We start from the raw sequence: 15721 nt of genomic DNA, 5'->3' as shown, positions 1-15721 counted from the left end.
GGGATCTGAACTCAGGTCCTAAGGCCAGAGTTTTAACCCCAAGCCATACAACACCCACACCCAGCTGCCACTGCTTGGAAGCACCTTGATATTGGATTTCCTAGCCTCAAAAAAAAAAAAAAAATCTATCTTACAATTCAGGTTGTTTTGTTTTGTTTTGTTTTGTTCACATTTATTCACTTATTTATTGCCTTGGTGCACATGGGAGGTCAGAAAGCAGAGCAGTGCTCAGGAGTCAGTTCTCTCCACCCACCACACAGGTCCCAGAGATTGAATTCAGGGCGTCAGTCTCAGTGTCAAGCACCTACTAAACCATCTTGCTGGCCCCTGCTTGGAGATTTCTAGTGATTCCAAAAGATGTCTTTCCTAAAAGTCATCCAGGGCTGAAGAGATGGCTCAGGTGGCACAATCATAGGGACCTGAGTTCAAATCCCCAGCACCCATGTGAGAAGCAGGGCATAGCTGTGCAGGTTCAAATCCCCAGCCCCCATGTGAGAAGCAGGGCATAGCTGTGCTGCCATCCCAGAACCGGGGCGGTGGGGACAGGGGCGCCTTAGAGCTCACTGGCCAGCCAGTCTTGCTGAATCAGTGGGCTCCAGGCTCAGTGACAGATCCTGTTTCAAAAAACAAGGTGGAGAGCAATATGGGAGACACTTGACATTAACCTCTGGCCCACACCTATGTACACACAGGAAAATACACACAGGTTTCTTTCTTTTTTTAAGTTACCCCTTCGAAGCTACCAAGACAGTACAGTCTTTCTCTGTCTCTGCCTCTTTCTATCTCTCTGTCTCTGTCTCTCTGTCTCTGTCTCTGTCTCTCTCTCTGTGTGTGTGTGTGTGTGTGTGTGTGTGTGTGTGTGTGTGTGTGTGTGATAAGTACTGGTTTTTTGGGGAATGCAAACTTGTGCATGCCATGGAGTACACGTAGAGGTCAGAGCACATCCTCAGGGATTGCTCCTTACTTTTCACATTATTTGAGACTGGGCCTCAAAGATGCTGTATGTGCCAGACTACCAGGTCCGGGTGCTTCTGGGCAGAATCTTGCCTCTACCTCCCCCATGCCTTAGGAGCACTGGGGTTATAGACAGACACTACAGCACCTGGCTTTTACACATGGGTGCTGGGAAGTCACACTCGGTTCCCCAGGCTTGCCTGGTGAGCGTCTTACCCACTGAGCGGTCTCCCAGGCCATCTAAGAGTTCTTAGCTGTAGGAACTCACACTGACCAGCAAATGCCTGCTGGACACTGCTGTTTATTGTAGGTGAGTCTCTTCCTTCTGGGGCCCTTCAACTAAAACTCATCTGAGTGTCCACATGCTCACACACGCATGTACACACACACACACACACACACACACACACACACACACACGCACGCGCACACGCACACGCACACACACACACACACACACACACACACACGCACGCACACTTTCCCATCCACAGTGCCATACCATAAGGCCCAAACAATTTGAAGGGGGGTTTTCCTTTTTTGAATCACATTAAGGATGAAGGAGTGGAGAAGGAAAAGCTCTTGGCAAGCCTTCTCATTTGACCCACTTAGGCATTTCGGGGTTCTTCCTTCCCCGACAGCGCCATAAACCAAGCATTCTAAGTTAATGTCTGGAGAGAGAATGCCTCCTCTCGAAAACGAATTGGATTTATCAAAAACAAGTGTGAGGAGTGAATTTTCCCCACAGCTTTAACCTTTAAATTCAATCGAGACCTGACGAGAGAGAACTGGTTTCTAAGCAAGGTTTCAAAAAGCATCATATTTTCCCTTCTGCACTGCACAGGTAACTCCCCGTCTCCAGGTGCTTCCCCGCCACCACTTCCAGGCCGCACCCATCCCTAGCATAGCTTGAAGAGCTGGGGCCCAAAGATCAAGGACAGTGTAGTAAATAGTTCTGAAGCGGACTCTTGGTCACCCTCATCCTTGTACTGTCCCCAGAGAGCCCACCCGTCTCCAGCATCAAATGACCCCTTCTTGATTCCGAAACTGATGGAGTGAAGTTAAGGAGAAGCCCTGTGCTCTATCTGCTTCTTTATTCATCTGGAAATCACAAATCAAGGCACCTTAACTCTCCAGGATTCTGACATCAGCCCTGAAGACTAAAGTCTTAGCTTGGAAAATGACGACAGCATCCCATATGACCAAGAGCATCCCATATGACCAAGAGCATCCCATATGACCAAGAGCATCCCATATGACCAACAGCATCCGATATGACCAAGAGCATCCCATATGACCAACAGCATCCCACGGCTGAATTCTGCTGATGCCAGTGCTGGATGTGGGCCACAGGCTCACATTCTGAGGACTTGGTTTGTGGCAGTACTTTGCAAGCTGTGGAATATTTAGGAGGTGGACCTAGTGGGCGGAAGTAGGTCACTAGATGTGAGAGCCTTGAAGGCTGTAGGTGCCCCTGGTTCCAGCCTGCTTCCTAGCCCACCATCAAATGTTCCCACGCCATGAGTTCTGCCACACCTTCCCTGGGAGCCAAAATAAATCCTTTCTGTTTTACACTGGTTGTGTCTGGTCTGTTATCACAGCAACTAGAAAACTAAGACATCACCCACTCCGGTAGTCCCAAAATCTGACCAATCAGGAAAACCCTGCTGTCCAGCTACTCTGAAAAACCAAAGCTAAGAAAGGTCACTCATCCCTCAGGATCCTCAGAACAAAGAGAAATCTGCTGGGCAGGTGACCTGGAGCCATGAGTACCTCAAGGGTTCTCAGTGGAACACACAAACTCATTGCTATGAAGCTTACTAACCCTTATTTTTCTGGGGATAACATCTATTTTTTAACTTAAAAGATACGCCACTTAAACTCTATATTAATGTCCCTCCCAAATAAATTCTAATAAAAATACTTCAACTTAAAAAAATCCACAAACACTAAATATTTCAGTACACTTACTTACCTTATCCCTAAGAGAGCTAACTAAACAGGGCAGACAATTTATTCGCAGTGAAGAGAGTTAATTTGCTGGATTAAAGCTGCACAGACACACAGGAAGGTGACACATTCTGAGATATACGACACTAATAAAAGTAACATTTATTGGGCCAGCCACAGGGCTGAGCCCTTGATTGGATTACCTCAGTAAAGCTGTTGCTATTCTTATGCCCATTTTATAGATGCGGTTATAAATGAGGGGCTTCATTACAGCCATTTCATCTTCGCCAACCTAGAATTCTGAGTTCAGTGTTTACTCCGGCTATAAAAAGGTTGAATTAGCAAATTAGAAATTAAAGGGGACTGAAGACGGCATAGTTAGTTTACTGGATTAACGATCCTACATCCTCAGACCTGCGGGAACGCAGCTGTTACCTGCTGCCAATGGGAACTTCCCAGGAGCGCTCTGCCTACAACCAGGCTGTTAAAACACTTTCTGGCCAGGGGGCGGGGCCTGTGCTTGCCGTGCAGGCAGGAGGGCGTGGGGGTCTGCCACCCCACCCCACCCCACCCCACCCCTGCACCCGCTCAGATTTTTGCTCTCACTGTTTCTAAACTGGTTCAGATGGAGACATACACAACAGGTCGCTTCAGAGTCACTTCAGAGAAGGGACGGGCAGCTGTGTGCGGCCACCTGACTTCCCAGAGTCCTTTGTTGTTTGGTTTTGCATTGCTTTTTGCTTTTTTGAGACAAGGTCTCAGTATGCAGCCCTGGCTGACCTGGAACTCACTCTGTAGACCAGGCTGGGCTGGAACTCACAGAGATCCCCCTGCCTCTGCCTCCTGAGTGCTGGGATTAAAGGCGTGCGCCACTGCACCTGGCTTGCCTGAGTCTTTTTTTTTTTTTTAACTCTAAAAAAGAACAAGATTTTTATTGCTCTTTTCAGACCTTCCAGTCAATAGTCCACATTGCTGACCTAACGATACCGTTCCACTCACTCAAACATAAAAACCTTCTTCTGCGCTGGTGCTGGGGTGGAACCCTGGGCCTTGAGCATGCAAGGCTAGCCTCTACTGCTACCTCCCGAGCGCACATACTGTTTTGACACTAAAACAGAAACAGCCCAGGAGATGAGCACCCTCCAGACCTGTCAGGGAGTTCCCACCTGCTACTGAGGTCACACACCACCAGTGACTCGGCTCTAACCTGTAGGCTCTCTGGTCTTTGTGAACAGCCCGACCAGGCTCCCTAGCCTTGGGGATGACTGGATGATGGGAGACAGATGGTGACAGGGAGGGAGGGGGGCTCATTCCTGATGTCATTTTCCTGGTTCTTTCCAGCCAACTTTGTGTAGGCTGTCTGCATCCCTCTCCTAGAGCCCATCTATCCAGATGATTTCCCATTCAGACGCTCTGTCCTGTCTTCCTTTTGGAGCAGGTATGGGAACAGCTCCAAGCCCTGCTGTCAGGGGATGCCTCAAGCCTCCCTTACTGGGTTTTCCTTTGCCCTGCTCGTACACCATTATAAGTAGACCTTCCAGTACATTCTCCGCCATTGCCATTGCCCACTTGCTACAGGATAGAACCCCTAGACATAATGGCTTGAAAATTCAATCGAAATCAGGCACAGTAAAAAAGAAATAATAATCAACTGAATCCACAAAAGGAACATTTATGGGGTCTCAGGTGGTAGAGAAGGGTAATCATCTAACAGGCGCAAGTCCCTGGTTTGACCCCCCAGTACCATAAAAACTAGGTGTGCTGACATGGTCCATGCCTGTGGTCCCAGCACTTGGGAGGTAGAGGAAGGAAGATTGGAAGTTTAAGGGCACCCTCAGCTCCATTGGGAATTTGGAGCCAGCTTGGGCCACACGGACCTTGTTTCAAACAAACAACCAACCAAAAACCTGTCAGTGAGAATGTGGTAAAGAACTGTCCCTTGCTACACCAGGCTTTCCTCTAAAAGTTCAAGGCGGAGCTGGAGGTTAAGAGCACCAGCTGCTCCTGAAGAGGACCTGGGTTTGGTTCCCATCACACACACGATGGCTCACACCCATCTGTAACTCCAGTTCCAGGGGATCTAATGCCCTCGTCCGACGTCCTCAGGCACTAGGTACGCATGCAGCACACACATACAAGCAGGCAAAATACCGATACACAGAAAATAAAGACTCCTCCAAAGTTGGAGGCTCTGTTTACACACAAGCCCGTGGCCCCTTCTGGCAGCTCCTGTGGGAGGCCTGGCAAAGAACTGTGGCCATGGCCTATTTCCAGAGGGAGAAAGGGTTGAGACCTGCTCCCAGGCCAGAGCCGACAAACGCTGGAGATGTTCAGACCTGCTGGGACTCCTGGGTCAGGAGGCAGGACGTGGGTGGGCACATTGTGGGCCCAGCCAGGAAGCAGAACCCAACAAATTCTGATGTTTCTCTCTTCCTCCCCATTTCCCCAACTCAGAAAGGGTCTCACATAGTCCAGGCTGGCCTTGAACTCAAGATGACCTTGAGGATGACCCTGAGCTCCTGATCCTCCTGCCTCTACCACCCAAGTATCGAGATGGGGATGTCATGTCCCTCTCTTTCTTCTTTGGATTCAGCCTGGTACCACGGCTCATGGGACGGCAGCATCCATACTCAAGAAGAATCTCTCCTCAGTTACACTTCTCGGGGAAATGCCTCAGAGGCGTTCACAGAGGTGTGTCTCCAAGCTCACTCCATATGGCACTGAGTTGACTTTCATTAACCACCAGGGCACGTAGGTGGCTCAGCATTGAAGAGCACAAGAGTTCGGCTCTCAGCAACACCCCAGCTGCCCTCACTCCAGCTCTAGGGGTTACCACACCCTCTTCTGGCCGCCATGGGCACTACAATCATGTGCACAAATCCACACATAGACACACATAATCACAAATAAAATAAAGCCTCTAAGATTACCCATCAGAACTACATTAACACATACCCAGTCACCACAGTGACTTCTGAGAGCCCCAGGCGCTCACTTCACAAACATCCTTTCACCCTTGGCTGTTTAAAACTCTGAAAAAACAGGCAAGGCAGGATACCCACTACCCTACTTCAGACAACATTAAAAACCCCTGTGTGCATCCACTGACCATTTCCTAGGGACAGTTTTCCAAAACCCTGTGGGAGTCCAGGGCCACAGCAGCCCTTCTGCCTTTCCTGGGCATTGTCCACAAGAGGAGTCAAACACAGAACCACAGGTCCCTTGCCATCTCATGATCTGACTGCAGAGTCCGAGAGAAAATACCTGTTTCAGGGTTAAGACGGCTGGTGACTCCTTCAGGGTCGCCTTGCTCCCGTGTCTTCCTCCCTCAGCATTCTCCAGAGCCAGAGTCTGTGGAAGTAACCCAAACAACACGTTCAGGAGATCTGGCCCCGACTTGGGCACCGTAGCAACCACGAGGGTGAGGCTGTGGGGGGAGGCAGGGGTAAGCTCTGGAGAGCTCACAGCAGACGGGCCATTCTAGAGGACGACCCACTTCGCAGCCGCCGAGGAAGGCCCCTGGGGCAGGGCAGCACTTAGAAGCAAACGTAAACTCCACTCGGCTTAGTCAAGCCGTAACCCCGAGTACTCAGCCCAGCCTCTGGCCTTCAAGTTCCATGTTTAACCCACCAGTGAATGATGTCACTGTTAACTTTAAAACGCGTCTGAAGCTGGGTCACTTCTCAGCACCCTGCTGCCCGCCGCTCTGACCCCGGCAGCTGGCGGCACACAGTCAGTGCAGTAGTCACTGTCTCCCTGGACTCAGCCTTGTACTGTTCCAGAGTGGGGCGCCCAGTAGGTGCTGTGGAACAGCTGCGAGATTTATTGTGGATCCAAGAAACAAAGAGAAGAGGGCTGTGAAGGAGGAAGTTGTCCCCGGTGTCAAAAATAGTTGAGTTCAGAACGATAAGGGCCGATGCTCTATCAGTGTGGCAACACAGGCCCCAGAGAGGCCTCGGAGGGACAGTTTCTACAGAAGGCAGGAGCCATCTGCTGCACGCTCTACCCGGAGCCTGTTGTGGGCCAGACTCATCTCTCACAGGCAACAGCAAAGGAGTAAAGCTGGAAGACACTGGTCTGTCTGTCTGTCTGTCCAAACGAGGGCCACTGTGAGACACAAGGGGTGAGGTCCCAGGTCCAGTGCAGGCCACAGGACTGGTGCATGGGAAGGAGTCCTGTGTAGGAAGAGGGCCATTTCTTCCCAGAGGAGGAGGCTGGGGTGCAGATGGAGGCAGTGTGGCAGGTCCAAGGAGCCGCTGGCTGGGAGGCCTCCCAATGAGTGAATGTAGCTCGGCTCTGTCTGGAGTGAGGTCAGCAGACAGGGAGGGAGTTCACTGCAGGAGGGGGAGGTGTGGCACACTTCTTAGCCTGGTATCCCATAAGCACAGCCCCCCCCCCATTGTTGGTTGTTTTTGGTCTTTTGGGGGGCCCGCTACCCAGCTCCCAAATAAACCACACATGGAGGCTTATTCTTACTTATGAATGCCTGGCCTTAGCTTGGCTTGTTTCTTGCCACTTTCCTTAACTTAAATTATCCCATCTACCTTTTGCCTCTGGGCCTTTCCCGTTCTCTTACTTCTGTAAATCTTACTCTTACTCCGTGGCCTGCTGTGTAGCTGGGTGACTGGCTCCTGGAGTCCTCCTCCTTCTCTGGCTACCTCTTTTTCTTCCCAGATTTCTCCTTCTGTTTATCCTCTCTGCCTGCCTCACTACTGACCGTTCAGTTCTTTATTAGACCATCAGGTGTTTTAGACAGGCACAGTAACACAGCTTCACAGAATTAAACAAATGCAACATAAGCAAAAGTAACACAACTTAAAATAATATTCTACAGCACACCCCAAGAGCGGGACTCCTGTATAGTCTCTGCAGCCTGCAACCCTGAGACATAGTTTCGGCTAGAGGTGGTGGTTTTGTTTTGGTAGGGACACAGCCTGCATGACCATGGGGTTCTCAACAGCTTGGGTCTATGATGCTTCTAAAACTCTATTGGAGGGTCCCACGGGTAGCTCCGTTCCGTCTGTGAAGCATTATTTCCCCAGGATTCCCACAGGCACTCTTCACATTCCATTGCCCAGTTCCACCTGCTCACAAAAACCATGGCTCTCATCTTAAGGGGCAACACACATTTTTTTAAAGCACATACTAAGAGCTGGGTGTGCCAGAAGTTGAAATCCTCACACAACTGTCCTGTGAAGCATTTGAGCCTCCTTTCAGAGATTTTCACAGAAGACAAAAAGCAGTTTTAAAGTAACTTTCACAGAGGCACACTGGGGATCGAAACCTGCCTGCTGTAAGTCCTCAATGTTTCATTCTTAAAATTCAACGCTATGGGGACTGGGGAGACAGCAGTGAGTGCAGAGACCTGAGTTTGGATCTTGTGTGTGTTTTTGTACGTGTGTGAGTGCCGGTGCCAGGACACACGTAGGTCAGGGACAACCTCGGCTGTCAGCCCTCACCTTCCACCTCTAGACAGAAGGCCAGGCTAGCTGGGCCAGCAGCCTCTGAGGATCCACCAGTCTCCACCTCTCACCTCGCTGTGAGTGCTGGGATTTCAGGTGTGCACTGGGATTTCAGGTGTGCACTGGGATTTCAGGTGTGTACTGCCTTGTCCGCTGCAAGGAAGTGGGTTCTGCAGACCCTAGCACACATGCACACCACATATACAGGAAAAATAGTCCAATACTATCCGTGTCTCTGAGCTCACCTCCCAGCCTTCCCTTTTACTATACACACACCCAGGTAAAACTCCACCAGGTATTATTTTAACCGATCCCATTATCCAACTGCTTTGGTTGGCTCACCATTACAGCAAAATTCCAAACTCCACAGCCATCCCTTCTCTGCAAACAGCACACAAGCCTTTCTTAGACCTTCTTTCTGGGAGGCACTTCTGTACCACCAATCCTTAACTTCACCCTCCCAGCCCTCCTCAGTACCTCTTTCAAGTCCCAGTTATAAGTACTTTGCTCTCCTGAAGTTCTGTCCTTCCTGGCCCTCTCCTGAGGCCCTGCTGAGCAAGCCCTACAATTCATCGTTTTTTTTTGTTTTTTTTTGTTTTGTTTTGTTTTGTTTTTCGAGACAGAGTTTCTCTGTGTAGCTTTGCGCCTTTTCCTGGAACTCACTTGGTAGCCCAGGCTGGCCTCGAACTCACAGAGATCCGCCTGGCTCTGCCTCCCGAGTGCTGGGATTAAAGGCGTGCGCCACCAACGCCCGGCCCAATTCATCGGTTTACTGAGCCTTCTCTGGTCTCCCCAGAGCCTCACACAGCCCCTCACCACCTCCTTTGAGTGTACTGCATTTAGCTTTTCTGGGTAAATGTTCTATCTGCCCATATAGACTACAACACCCTCCATACATGCACACACCTCCACCAGGGCAACTGCAGCTTTATTAAGAAACACTTTCGAGGGCTGGAGAGATGGCTCAGCAGCTCAGAGCACTGGCTGCTCTTCCAGAGGACCTGGGTTCAGCTCCCAGCACCCACATGGTGCTCACAACCATCTGTAACTCCAGTTCCAGGAGATATGACATCCTCTTCTGGTCCCAAGGGCACGTGATGCACACACATGCATACAGGCAAAACATCTACACACACACACACACAATCCGACACTGCTCACTGCTGAACAGTGTGGAATGGTTCCACAGAGTAGCTGTGATGCTCGTGAGGTGTAATTTCAAAGGACTTTCAGAAAGCAGAACTGGGGTGGATGCAGGCAGGACACCAGCCTTCTGCAGGCACGTCTATTTTCCTGTGCAGCCCGGCACTTGCTAACTGCCGTACCAATGGGGAAGGGGAGAAGGCAGAGGCGGCCTCGCTGCCCCCCTCTGCCTCGTCCTGTTCACCCCGGATTCAAAGCCCCGGTATTCTTCCTTAGCTGCCTATTCACACGTGCTCAGACGCACCCATGCCCCCCTTCTGCTGTCTTCAAAGGAAGCACTTTCCACGTGAGCAGGCTAGCTGAGTGAAGGAGCTGGTGGGCACCGGGATAGTCAGTGCTGGGTGCCCACGTGCTGGAAGAGGAACGCACTACATCCGGGGAATCAGATTCATTCAGCGTCACAGGGAATCAAGCCGGGATCCCAGGAGCTGCGAGGGGAGAATGCCGAGGATCATCACCCCTCCCACATAAAGAAGGGCAGCCCTGAACAACACAAACCTGAGAGAATCTGATGGTGGTCAAGGCAACATTGTCTGCTAAGACGCCTGGAAAGAAACCAAGACCTACCCTAACCTAACCCTGCGAAGGGGAGGCACGCTCCTCCTGACTTGGCTGAAGTCACAGGAACTCCGGAGTCAAGCCTGGGGTGGAAGCGAGGCCAGCCTTGGCACCCAGCAGTTCTTCGACCTGACCTTCGGTAGCTGGCCTCGCCTCTTTGATTCTGGTCCCGCATGAGTTAATGTAAGGCCTAAATAAAACAAGAAGTACATAAATACATCCTTCACGGTGCCTGGCCTTACATAAGGGACCCACTTCGTGTTGTCCCTCCCTCTTTCCACAACAGTCCTCCCTCAGCACTCGTGAAAGCCGCAGAGGGCTTCCCAGAGATGTCGTCTACAGAGGATGACAGAAGCAGCGAGGGGGCAAAGGGACCAGCCCAGCACAGGTGCTGGAGAGGCTGCCAACCTTGGTGAGGTGCATGCTCCATGCTGGGCTCGCACACACTACCAACAGGAAGTTTATGAGAAACATAGAAAGAATGCTCACAGGGGCCAGGGGCGTGGCTTAGTCAGGAGAGTGCCTGACTGGGACCCACAAAGCCCTGGGTTCGATCCCCAGCACCAAGTAAACTGGGTGTGGTGGCACACGCCTGTAATGCCAGGACTCCAGAACCAGAAGCAGAGGCGGGGTGGTCCAGTTGTAAACTCAGTCACCAGACTGCCGGCTCCACCGAGGCCTCCACCACCTTCGGCCGCGGTTTCCCTACTCCCTCCCCAAGACAGGTTCCTTTTTTTTTTTAAAAAAAAAAATAATGACTCATTTAGGAAGAGGCAAAAACCAGAAACTTCAATGGTAAAGATCAAAAAGCACCAAGCTCTTTAAACACCTCCTACTCCTGCAGACTTGATAGCGCATCCATCTCCCCACACGGGCCAGGCTAGTCTGTAACTGCCGGTATTCACAAGTCTTCTAGCAAAAACACTTCCAGTAATACCTCCACTCTCGGTGTCTCGGGGGTTTCATTACAGATAAAGACAGCCTCAGGCCTCCAGCCTGTTAGCTTTTGCAAAACAGTAATAAGAAATTAAAGATTTGGGCTGGAGAGATGGTTCAGTGGTTTAGAGCACTGGCTGCTCTTCCAGAGGACCCGGGGTTCAATTCCCAGCACCCACATGGCAGCTCATAGCTGTCTAGTTCCAGGAGATCTGACACCCTCACACAGCCATAAATAAAATAAATAAATAAATCATTTTTTTAAAAAAAGAAAGTAAAGATTCAAGTCCATGCTTTCAACAGATTCAAAATCTCATCTGATGGTCCACAGAGATGATTCTGAGTTATTAACTCAGGCTTTTGGCATTATGCCAGCAGCCTACTGAGCATGACAATGGGTTTCTCACATAAAAAGATGGATCGAAGGGGATGGAGAGATGAGTTACTGCTGCTCTCACAGAGGACCAGAATTCAGTTCTAAGCACCCTGGTCAGGTGGCCTAGGACTCCCTTGCATCAGGGAATCTGACACCCTCTTCTGGCCTCCATAGGTACCTGCATACACCTACCCACCCATTGCACATAAGTACATGTAATTAAAATTAAAATAAATCTTTTAACAAAGAAGACCTCTGGGCATTAAGATTTACGTTTGCTCACAGTATTCAAAGGGAACAAAATTACATAACACTTCAGATTACCACATGAGCTACCGAGAAGTCTAAACAAAACTAGGCTAAAATGAACCATTGAGATGGTCCAATCAGGGTTCTCAACATCGGCTACATGCTGTTGTATTTTCTAAGTTCCTAGATCCCACGCCCCAGAATCTATGATACATTCGGTTTGGGTGGAAGATTGGGTGGGTACCACAGTTTTTTGTTGTTTATCTTTCTTCTAGTTTTCTGTGATTTTGATGTGCGATTAAGACAGAAAATTATTCATGTACAGATTTTTTTAAGTGGGATGGGAGGTGGTTCAGTCTTGTAAGCATAAGAACCTAAGTTCAGCAGAACCTGAGCAGAAAGCTGGGCGTGGTAGCGGACACCCACAGTCCCAGGAATGGCAGGGTGGAGGTGAAGATGGGATCCCTGGATACCCAAGGGCCAGCTAGTCTGGCCCATGTAGTGAAACTCCAGGCCAATCAGAGACACTATCTCAAAAAAAAAAAAAAAAGTGGGAGGAGCCTGGGGACCCAAACCCAAGGTTTTCCTCTGATTTCTACATGCACATAAACATGCATGAACATACACACACACCAACATACATGCACATATATAAAAATTTAAAAATAAATTTAAAAACTAGGATCGAGGGGCTGGAGAGATGATTCAACATTTGCTATTCTTACAGAGGCTTGAGATTTGGTTCCCAGCACCTACCTAGCACAACTACAGTTCAAAACCATCCTTAACTCCAGTTGCAAGGAACCTCATCCCCTCTTTTGGCCTCTGAGGGCACCAGACATGCACATGGTGCAGACATACACTCAGGCAAAATACTGATACACAGAAAATAAAATAAACCTTTAAAACTAAATAAATAAAACAGATCTGAAAAATTAAGGAAAACTAGGGATGTGGACCAGGTGTAGAGCACTTGCCTAGCATGCACAAGGGCCTGGGTTCCACGCCCAGAACCATAAAAATACATATATACATAAAACAAAAATCACAAATGTTAAAAACTAAGAAACAGTCCAAAGTGATACCAGAAACAAAATCAAAACCAAATTTGATATCAACAGCTCCCAGGCCAGCTCTGCCCAGGGTTCTGTCATACACAGACTTGATTAAAATAATAATTAATAATAATAATAATAATAATAATAATAATAATAATAATAATAGGTTAACACAGAGATGCTGATTTTTATTTGTGGAGCATTTTACAAATATCTACCAATTACTACAACCACTTCCTGGCATTTCCACTCCCAACCCACCCCCAACCCCCGCCCAAGGGGTAAACCCTGACCACGACCCTCTGACCTTTATCAGACTGTCTTGCTCACCTTCACCCTCCCTGCTTCTCATATATCAACGCCAATCCAAACCCAGGCCTCAGACAGTCTCCACGCCCTCCTTCCCTACCTTCACACACAGCTTTTCCTTCTCCGCCACACACTGCTTCCCAGTCCCTCCAACCCCTCCTCATGGCCTGCACTGACATCTTTGGAAGTACAACAGGCAAGACTCCCTCTCGGTCCTCCTCCTAAGTGTTTTAGCTGGCCTCTCTGTCTCCCTAATCAAGGGCATCCTGGCAACTGTGAACAGGGAACCAGCTCTGAGGCAGACACAGTATCACGGGGTGGGGACAGAAGCAGGCACAAGGAGGTGTGTCTCTTTACCTTTCAGTTCGAATTTGGAGCAAACAAGTATCCTTTTTAATGAATTAAAAACCAGGGGCCAGTGAGATGACTCAGCTGGTAAAGCTTGAACTGCAAGGCCAGACAACCCAAGTTCGATCCCTGGGACCCACACGGAGGGAGAGAACCAACTCCTGCAAGCTGTTAGATCTTCACACGGGTACTGCGGCATGTGTATGCATGCACACACAAACACAATAAATAAACAAATTTTAAAGACCACAGACATAGAGGCACAGGTTAAAAATTAAATGTACAGCACTGTAAATGCAGAAAATCTATCCAGGAAGCTTACGTACCCAAATTCAAAGTGTAAATGAGTGGATTACAGGTGACATGCATTGTCCTGGCCCTTTCTCCGTGTGATCTTTATTACTTCTGACTTCTGGAGTAAAGAGTTCAGACCCAAGGGCAAGCATCAGAGCCCACCCAGAAAGCACACACAATAAGCATCGGACTCCAGGCCAGGTCCCAGCATGCACTGCAGAACCACATCCTCCTTAACAAATGGACAATTTCTTCATTAGGCCCTCCAAGCTTCTGTACCCTGCCTGAGCCTTGGAACCCAAGCATCCCTGAGCCATGGTGGGTCCCCAAGAACAGATGTGGAAGAAGTGTCTTAGTGTAAGTGAGAAGCCCTGCACAGGGTCCATCTACAGCCACACAAGCCCATGTCCTCTCCTGTGTGTCTCCCCGGACCCCCACCTCTGTCTTCCTCAGGGGATATCTCTCACCACCACGGAGTCTCTGCTGACCAACAGCCACACACACTCCAATTAACAGGCAACTTACACACCGGCGGTCTAGAAACTCGTCCTCGGATCCTAAGAGGCTGACCACAGGATTCCCCGCCCCCGCCCCATCACTCCCTAATGCCTCTTGAAGAAGAGAAGTAAGGGAATATTTCAGGAGGCAGGAGGAACGCTGAGAGCTTAAGGCCTGGGGATCACAGAGTACGGCGGCCCACTGCCAGGGAGGACAGGGCGCTTGGGTCACATGCCCAGGCAGAGAGAACCCTGAGACACTTAGGAACGGCAAACCCACCTGGGCATGCCAGGAGGGGCCCGAGTGAGGAACTCAGCCCATCACTGGCAGTGACCACTTCCCTGCAGCTCCATCGGCCCTTCCAGTGTCTAAAGAGGATCTAAGCCAATGGGGTGGGTGGAAAAAATAGGAATAGAGAAAAAAGAAACGAAATTAAGCAACATGACATGGAGACAGGCCAAGTCCTCCCTGTGTAACAGCAAGTGAGCTGGGTGACTCTGGGAGGCACGAGCTCCCAAAACAGACCATCTGCCAATTATCCAAACTGCTGGGACCTTGAACTTGGAAAGGTCAGAAGAGCCAGTGCAGGGGCTAGCCACTTATGACCCCCATGAAGACACCTGTGGTTCTGCCCATCTGTTTTCATGGCACTGCGGATTGGACCTGGGTCTCAGGTCTGCTAGGTAGTGTTCTATCATGGAGCTACGTCTTCCGTGGAAGGCTTTCTGGAAAGCCCTCGTGAGGGCCACGGGCCACGCATGCAGCGCCTGAGAAGAAAGGCTTGCTTTCTTTCGGAAAACACCACTGTTGACTTTTCAGTACGGTTCTCAGTCTGGCCAAGCAGCTCAGTGAGAAAGGCTGCCTGTGAACAACCCTGACCACCAGAGTTTGAGCCCGGGACTCATGATGGAAGGAGAGAAGCAATCAGACAAATGTCCCATGTGGGAGTGAACCCATACACAACAGGCCTTGGCGCGCGCTGTCTCTCTCTCTCTCTCTCTCTCTCTCTCTCTCTCTCTCTCTCTCTCTCTCTCTCTCTCTCTCTCTCACACACACACACACACACACACACACACGCTACACATACTTTTTCAAAGTTCTCAAATATATCAGCTACCATGGTGGGGTCCCTTTCTCACAGTGTTGGCCCTTCTGAGGCTCCAGGGACAACACTCTCAGACCTCGTGTGGTAATGGTTTTCCTCGCTGGTCCCCGTGTGTTGTACCATCCTGGAGACACTCCTCAGCCCTGCCTCTAGCCCCATAAACAATTCCTTCAAGTCACCTCAGTGAAACCTTGGAGTGAACAGTGAGTTCAAAGAACACTTAAGACCTACACTTCAAGCACACTGGAGTCTTGCTCAGTATTCAGGACGCCTGTTTTCACAACAGTCAGGTGACATCCTGGGGCACAGTGAAGTGTCACCTGCCACTGACTGCCCAGGAAGAGATGTGGGAGGTAGGAGTGGTTGGAGAAGGTCTCATGGAGGAAGTGAGATCTGACTTGGATCTCAAAAAACGAGGTTC

At 49.7% G+C, this 15721-nt stretch overlaps 1 protein-coding gene across 4 annotated transcripts in view; it reads right to left on the bottom strand.

Moving 5' to 3' along the window:
- The window catches only part of Trerf1 (transcriptional regulating factor 1), a 142930-nt gene extending 136673 nt beyond the window's left edge, over nt 1–6257 (bottom strand). For all 4 annotated transcript variants that reach the window (XM_059281563.1, XM_059281566.1, XM_059281565.1 and 1 more), the window contains exon 1: nt 6169–6257. The gene's annotated coding sequence lies outside the window, so the exon portion shown is untranslated. The remainder of the gene's footprint in view (nt 1–6168) is intronic.
- Nucleotides 6258–15721: the final 9464 nt, after the last annotated feature.

This window comes from Peromyscus eremicus, chromosome 16_21, assembly GCF_949786415.1.
Source record: "Peromyscus eremicus chromosome 16_21, PerEre_H2_v1, whole genome shotgun sequence".
NCBI lineage: Eukaryota > Metazoa > Chordata > Mammalia > Rodentia > Cricetidae > Peromyscus > Peromyscus eremicus.
Note: the sequence above shows the minus strand (reverse complement) of the source record. Positions and strands in the feature narration are given on the sequence as shown.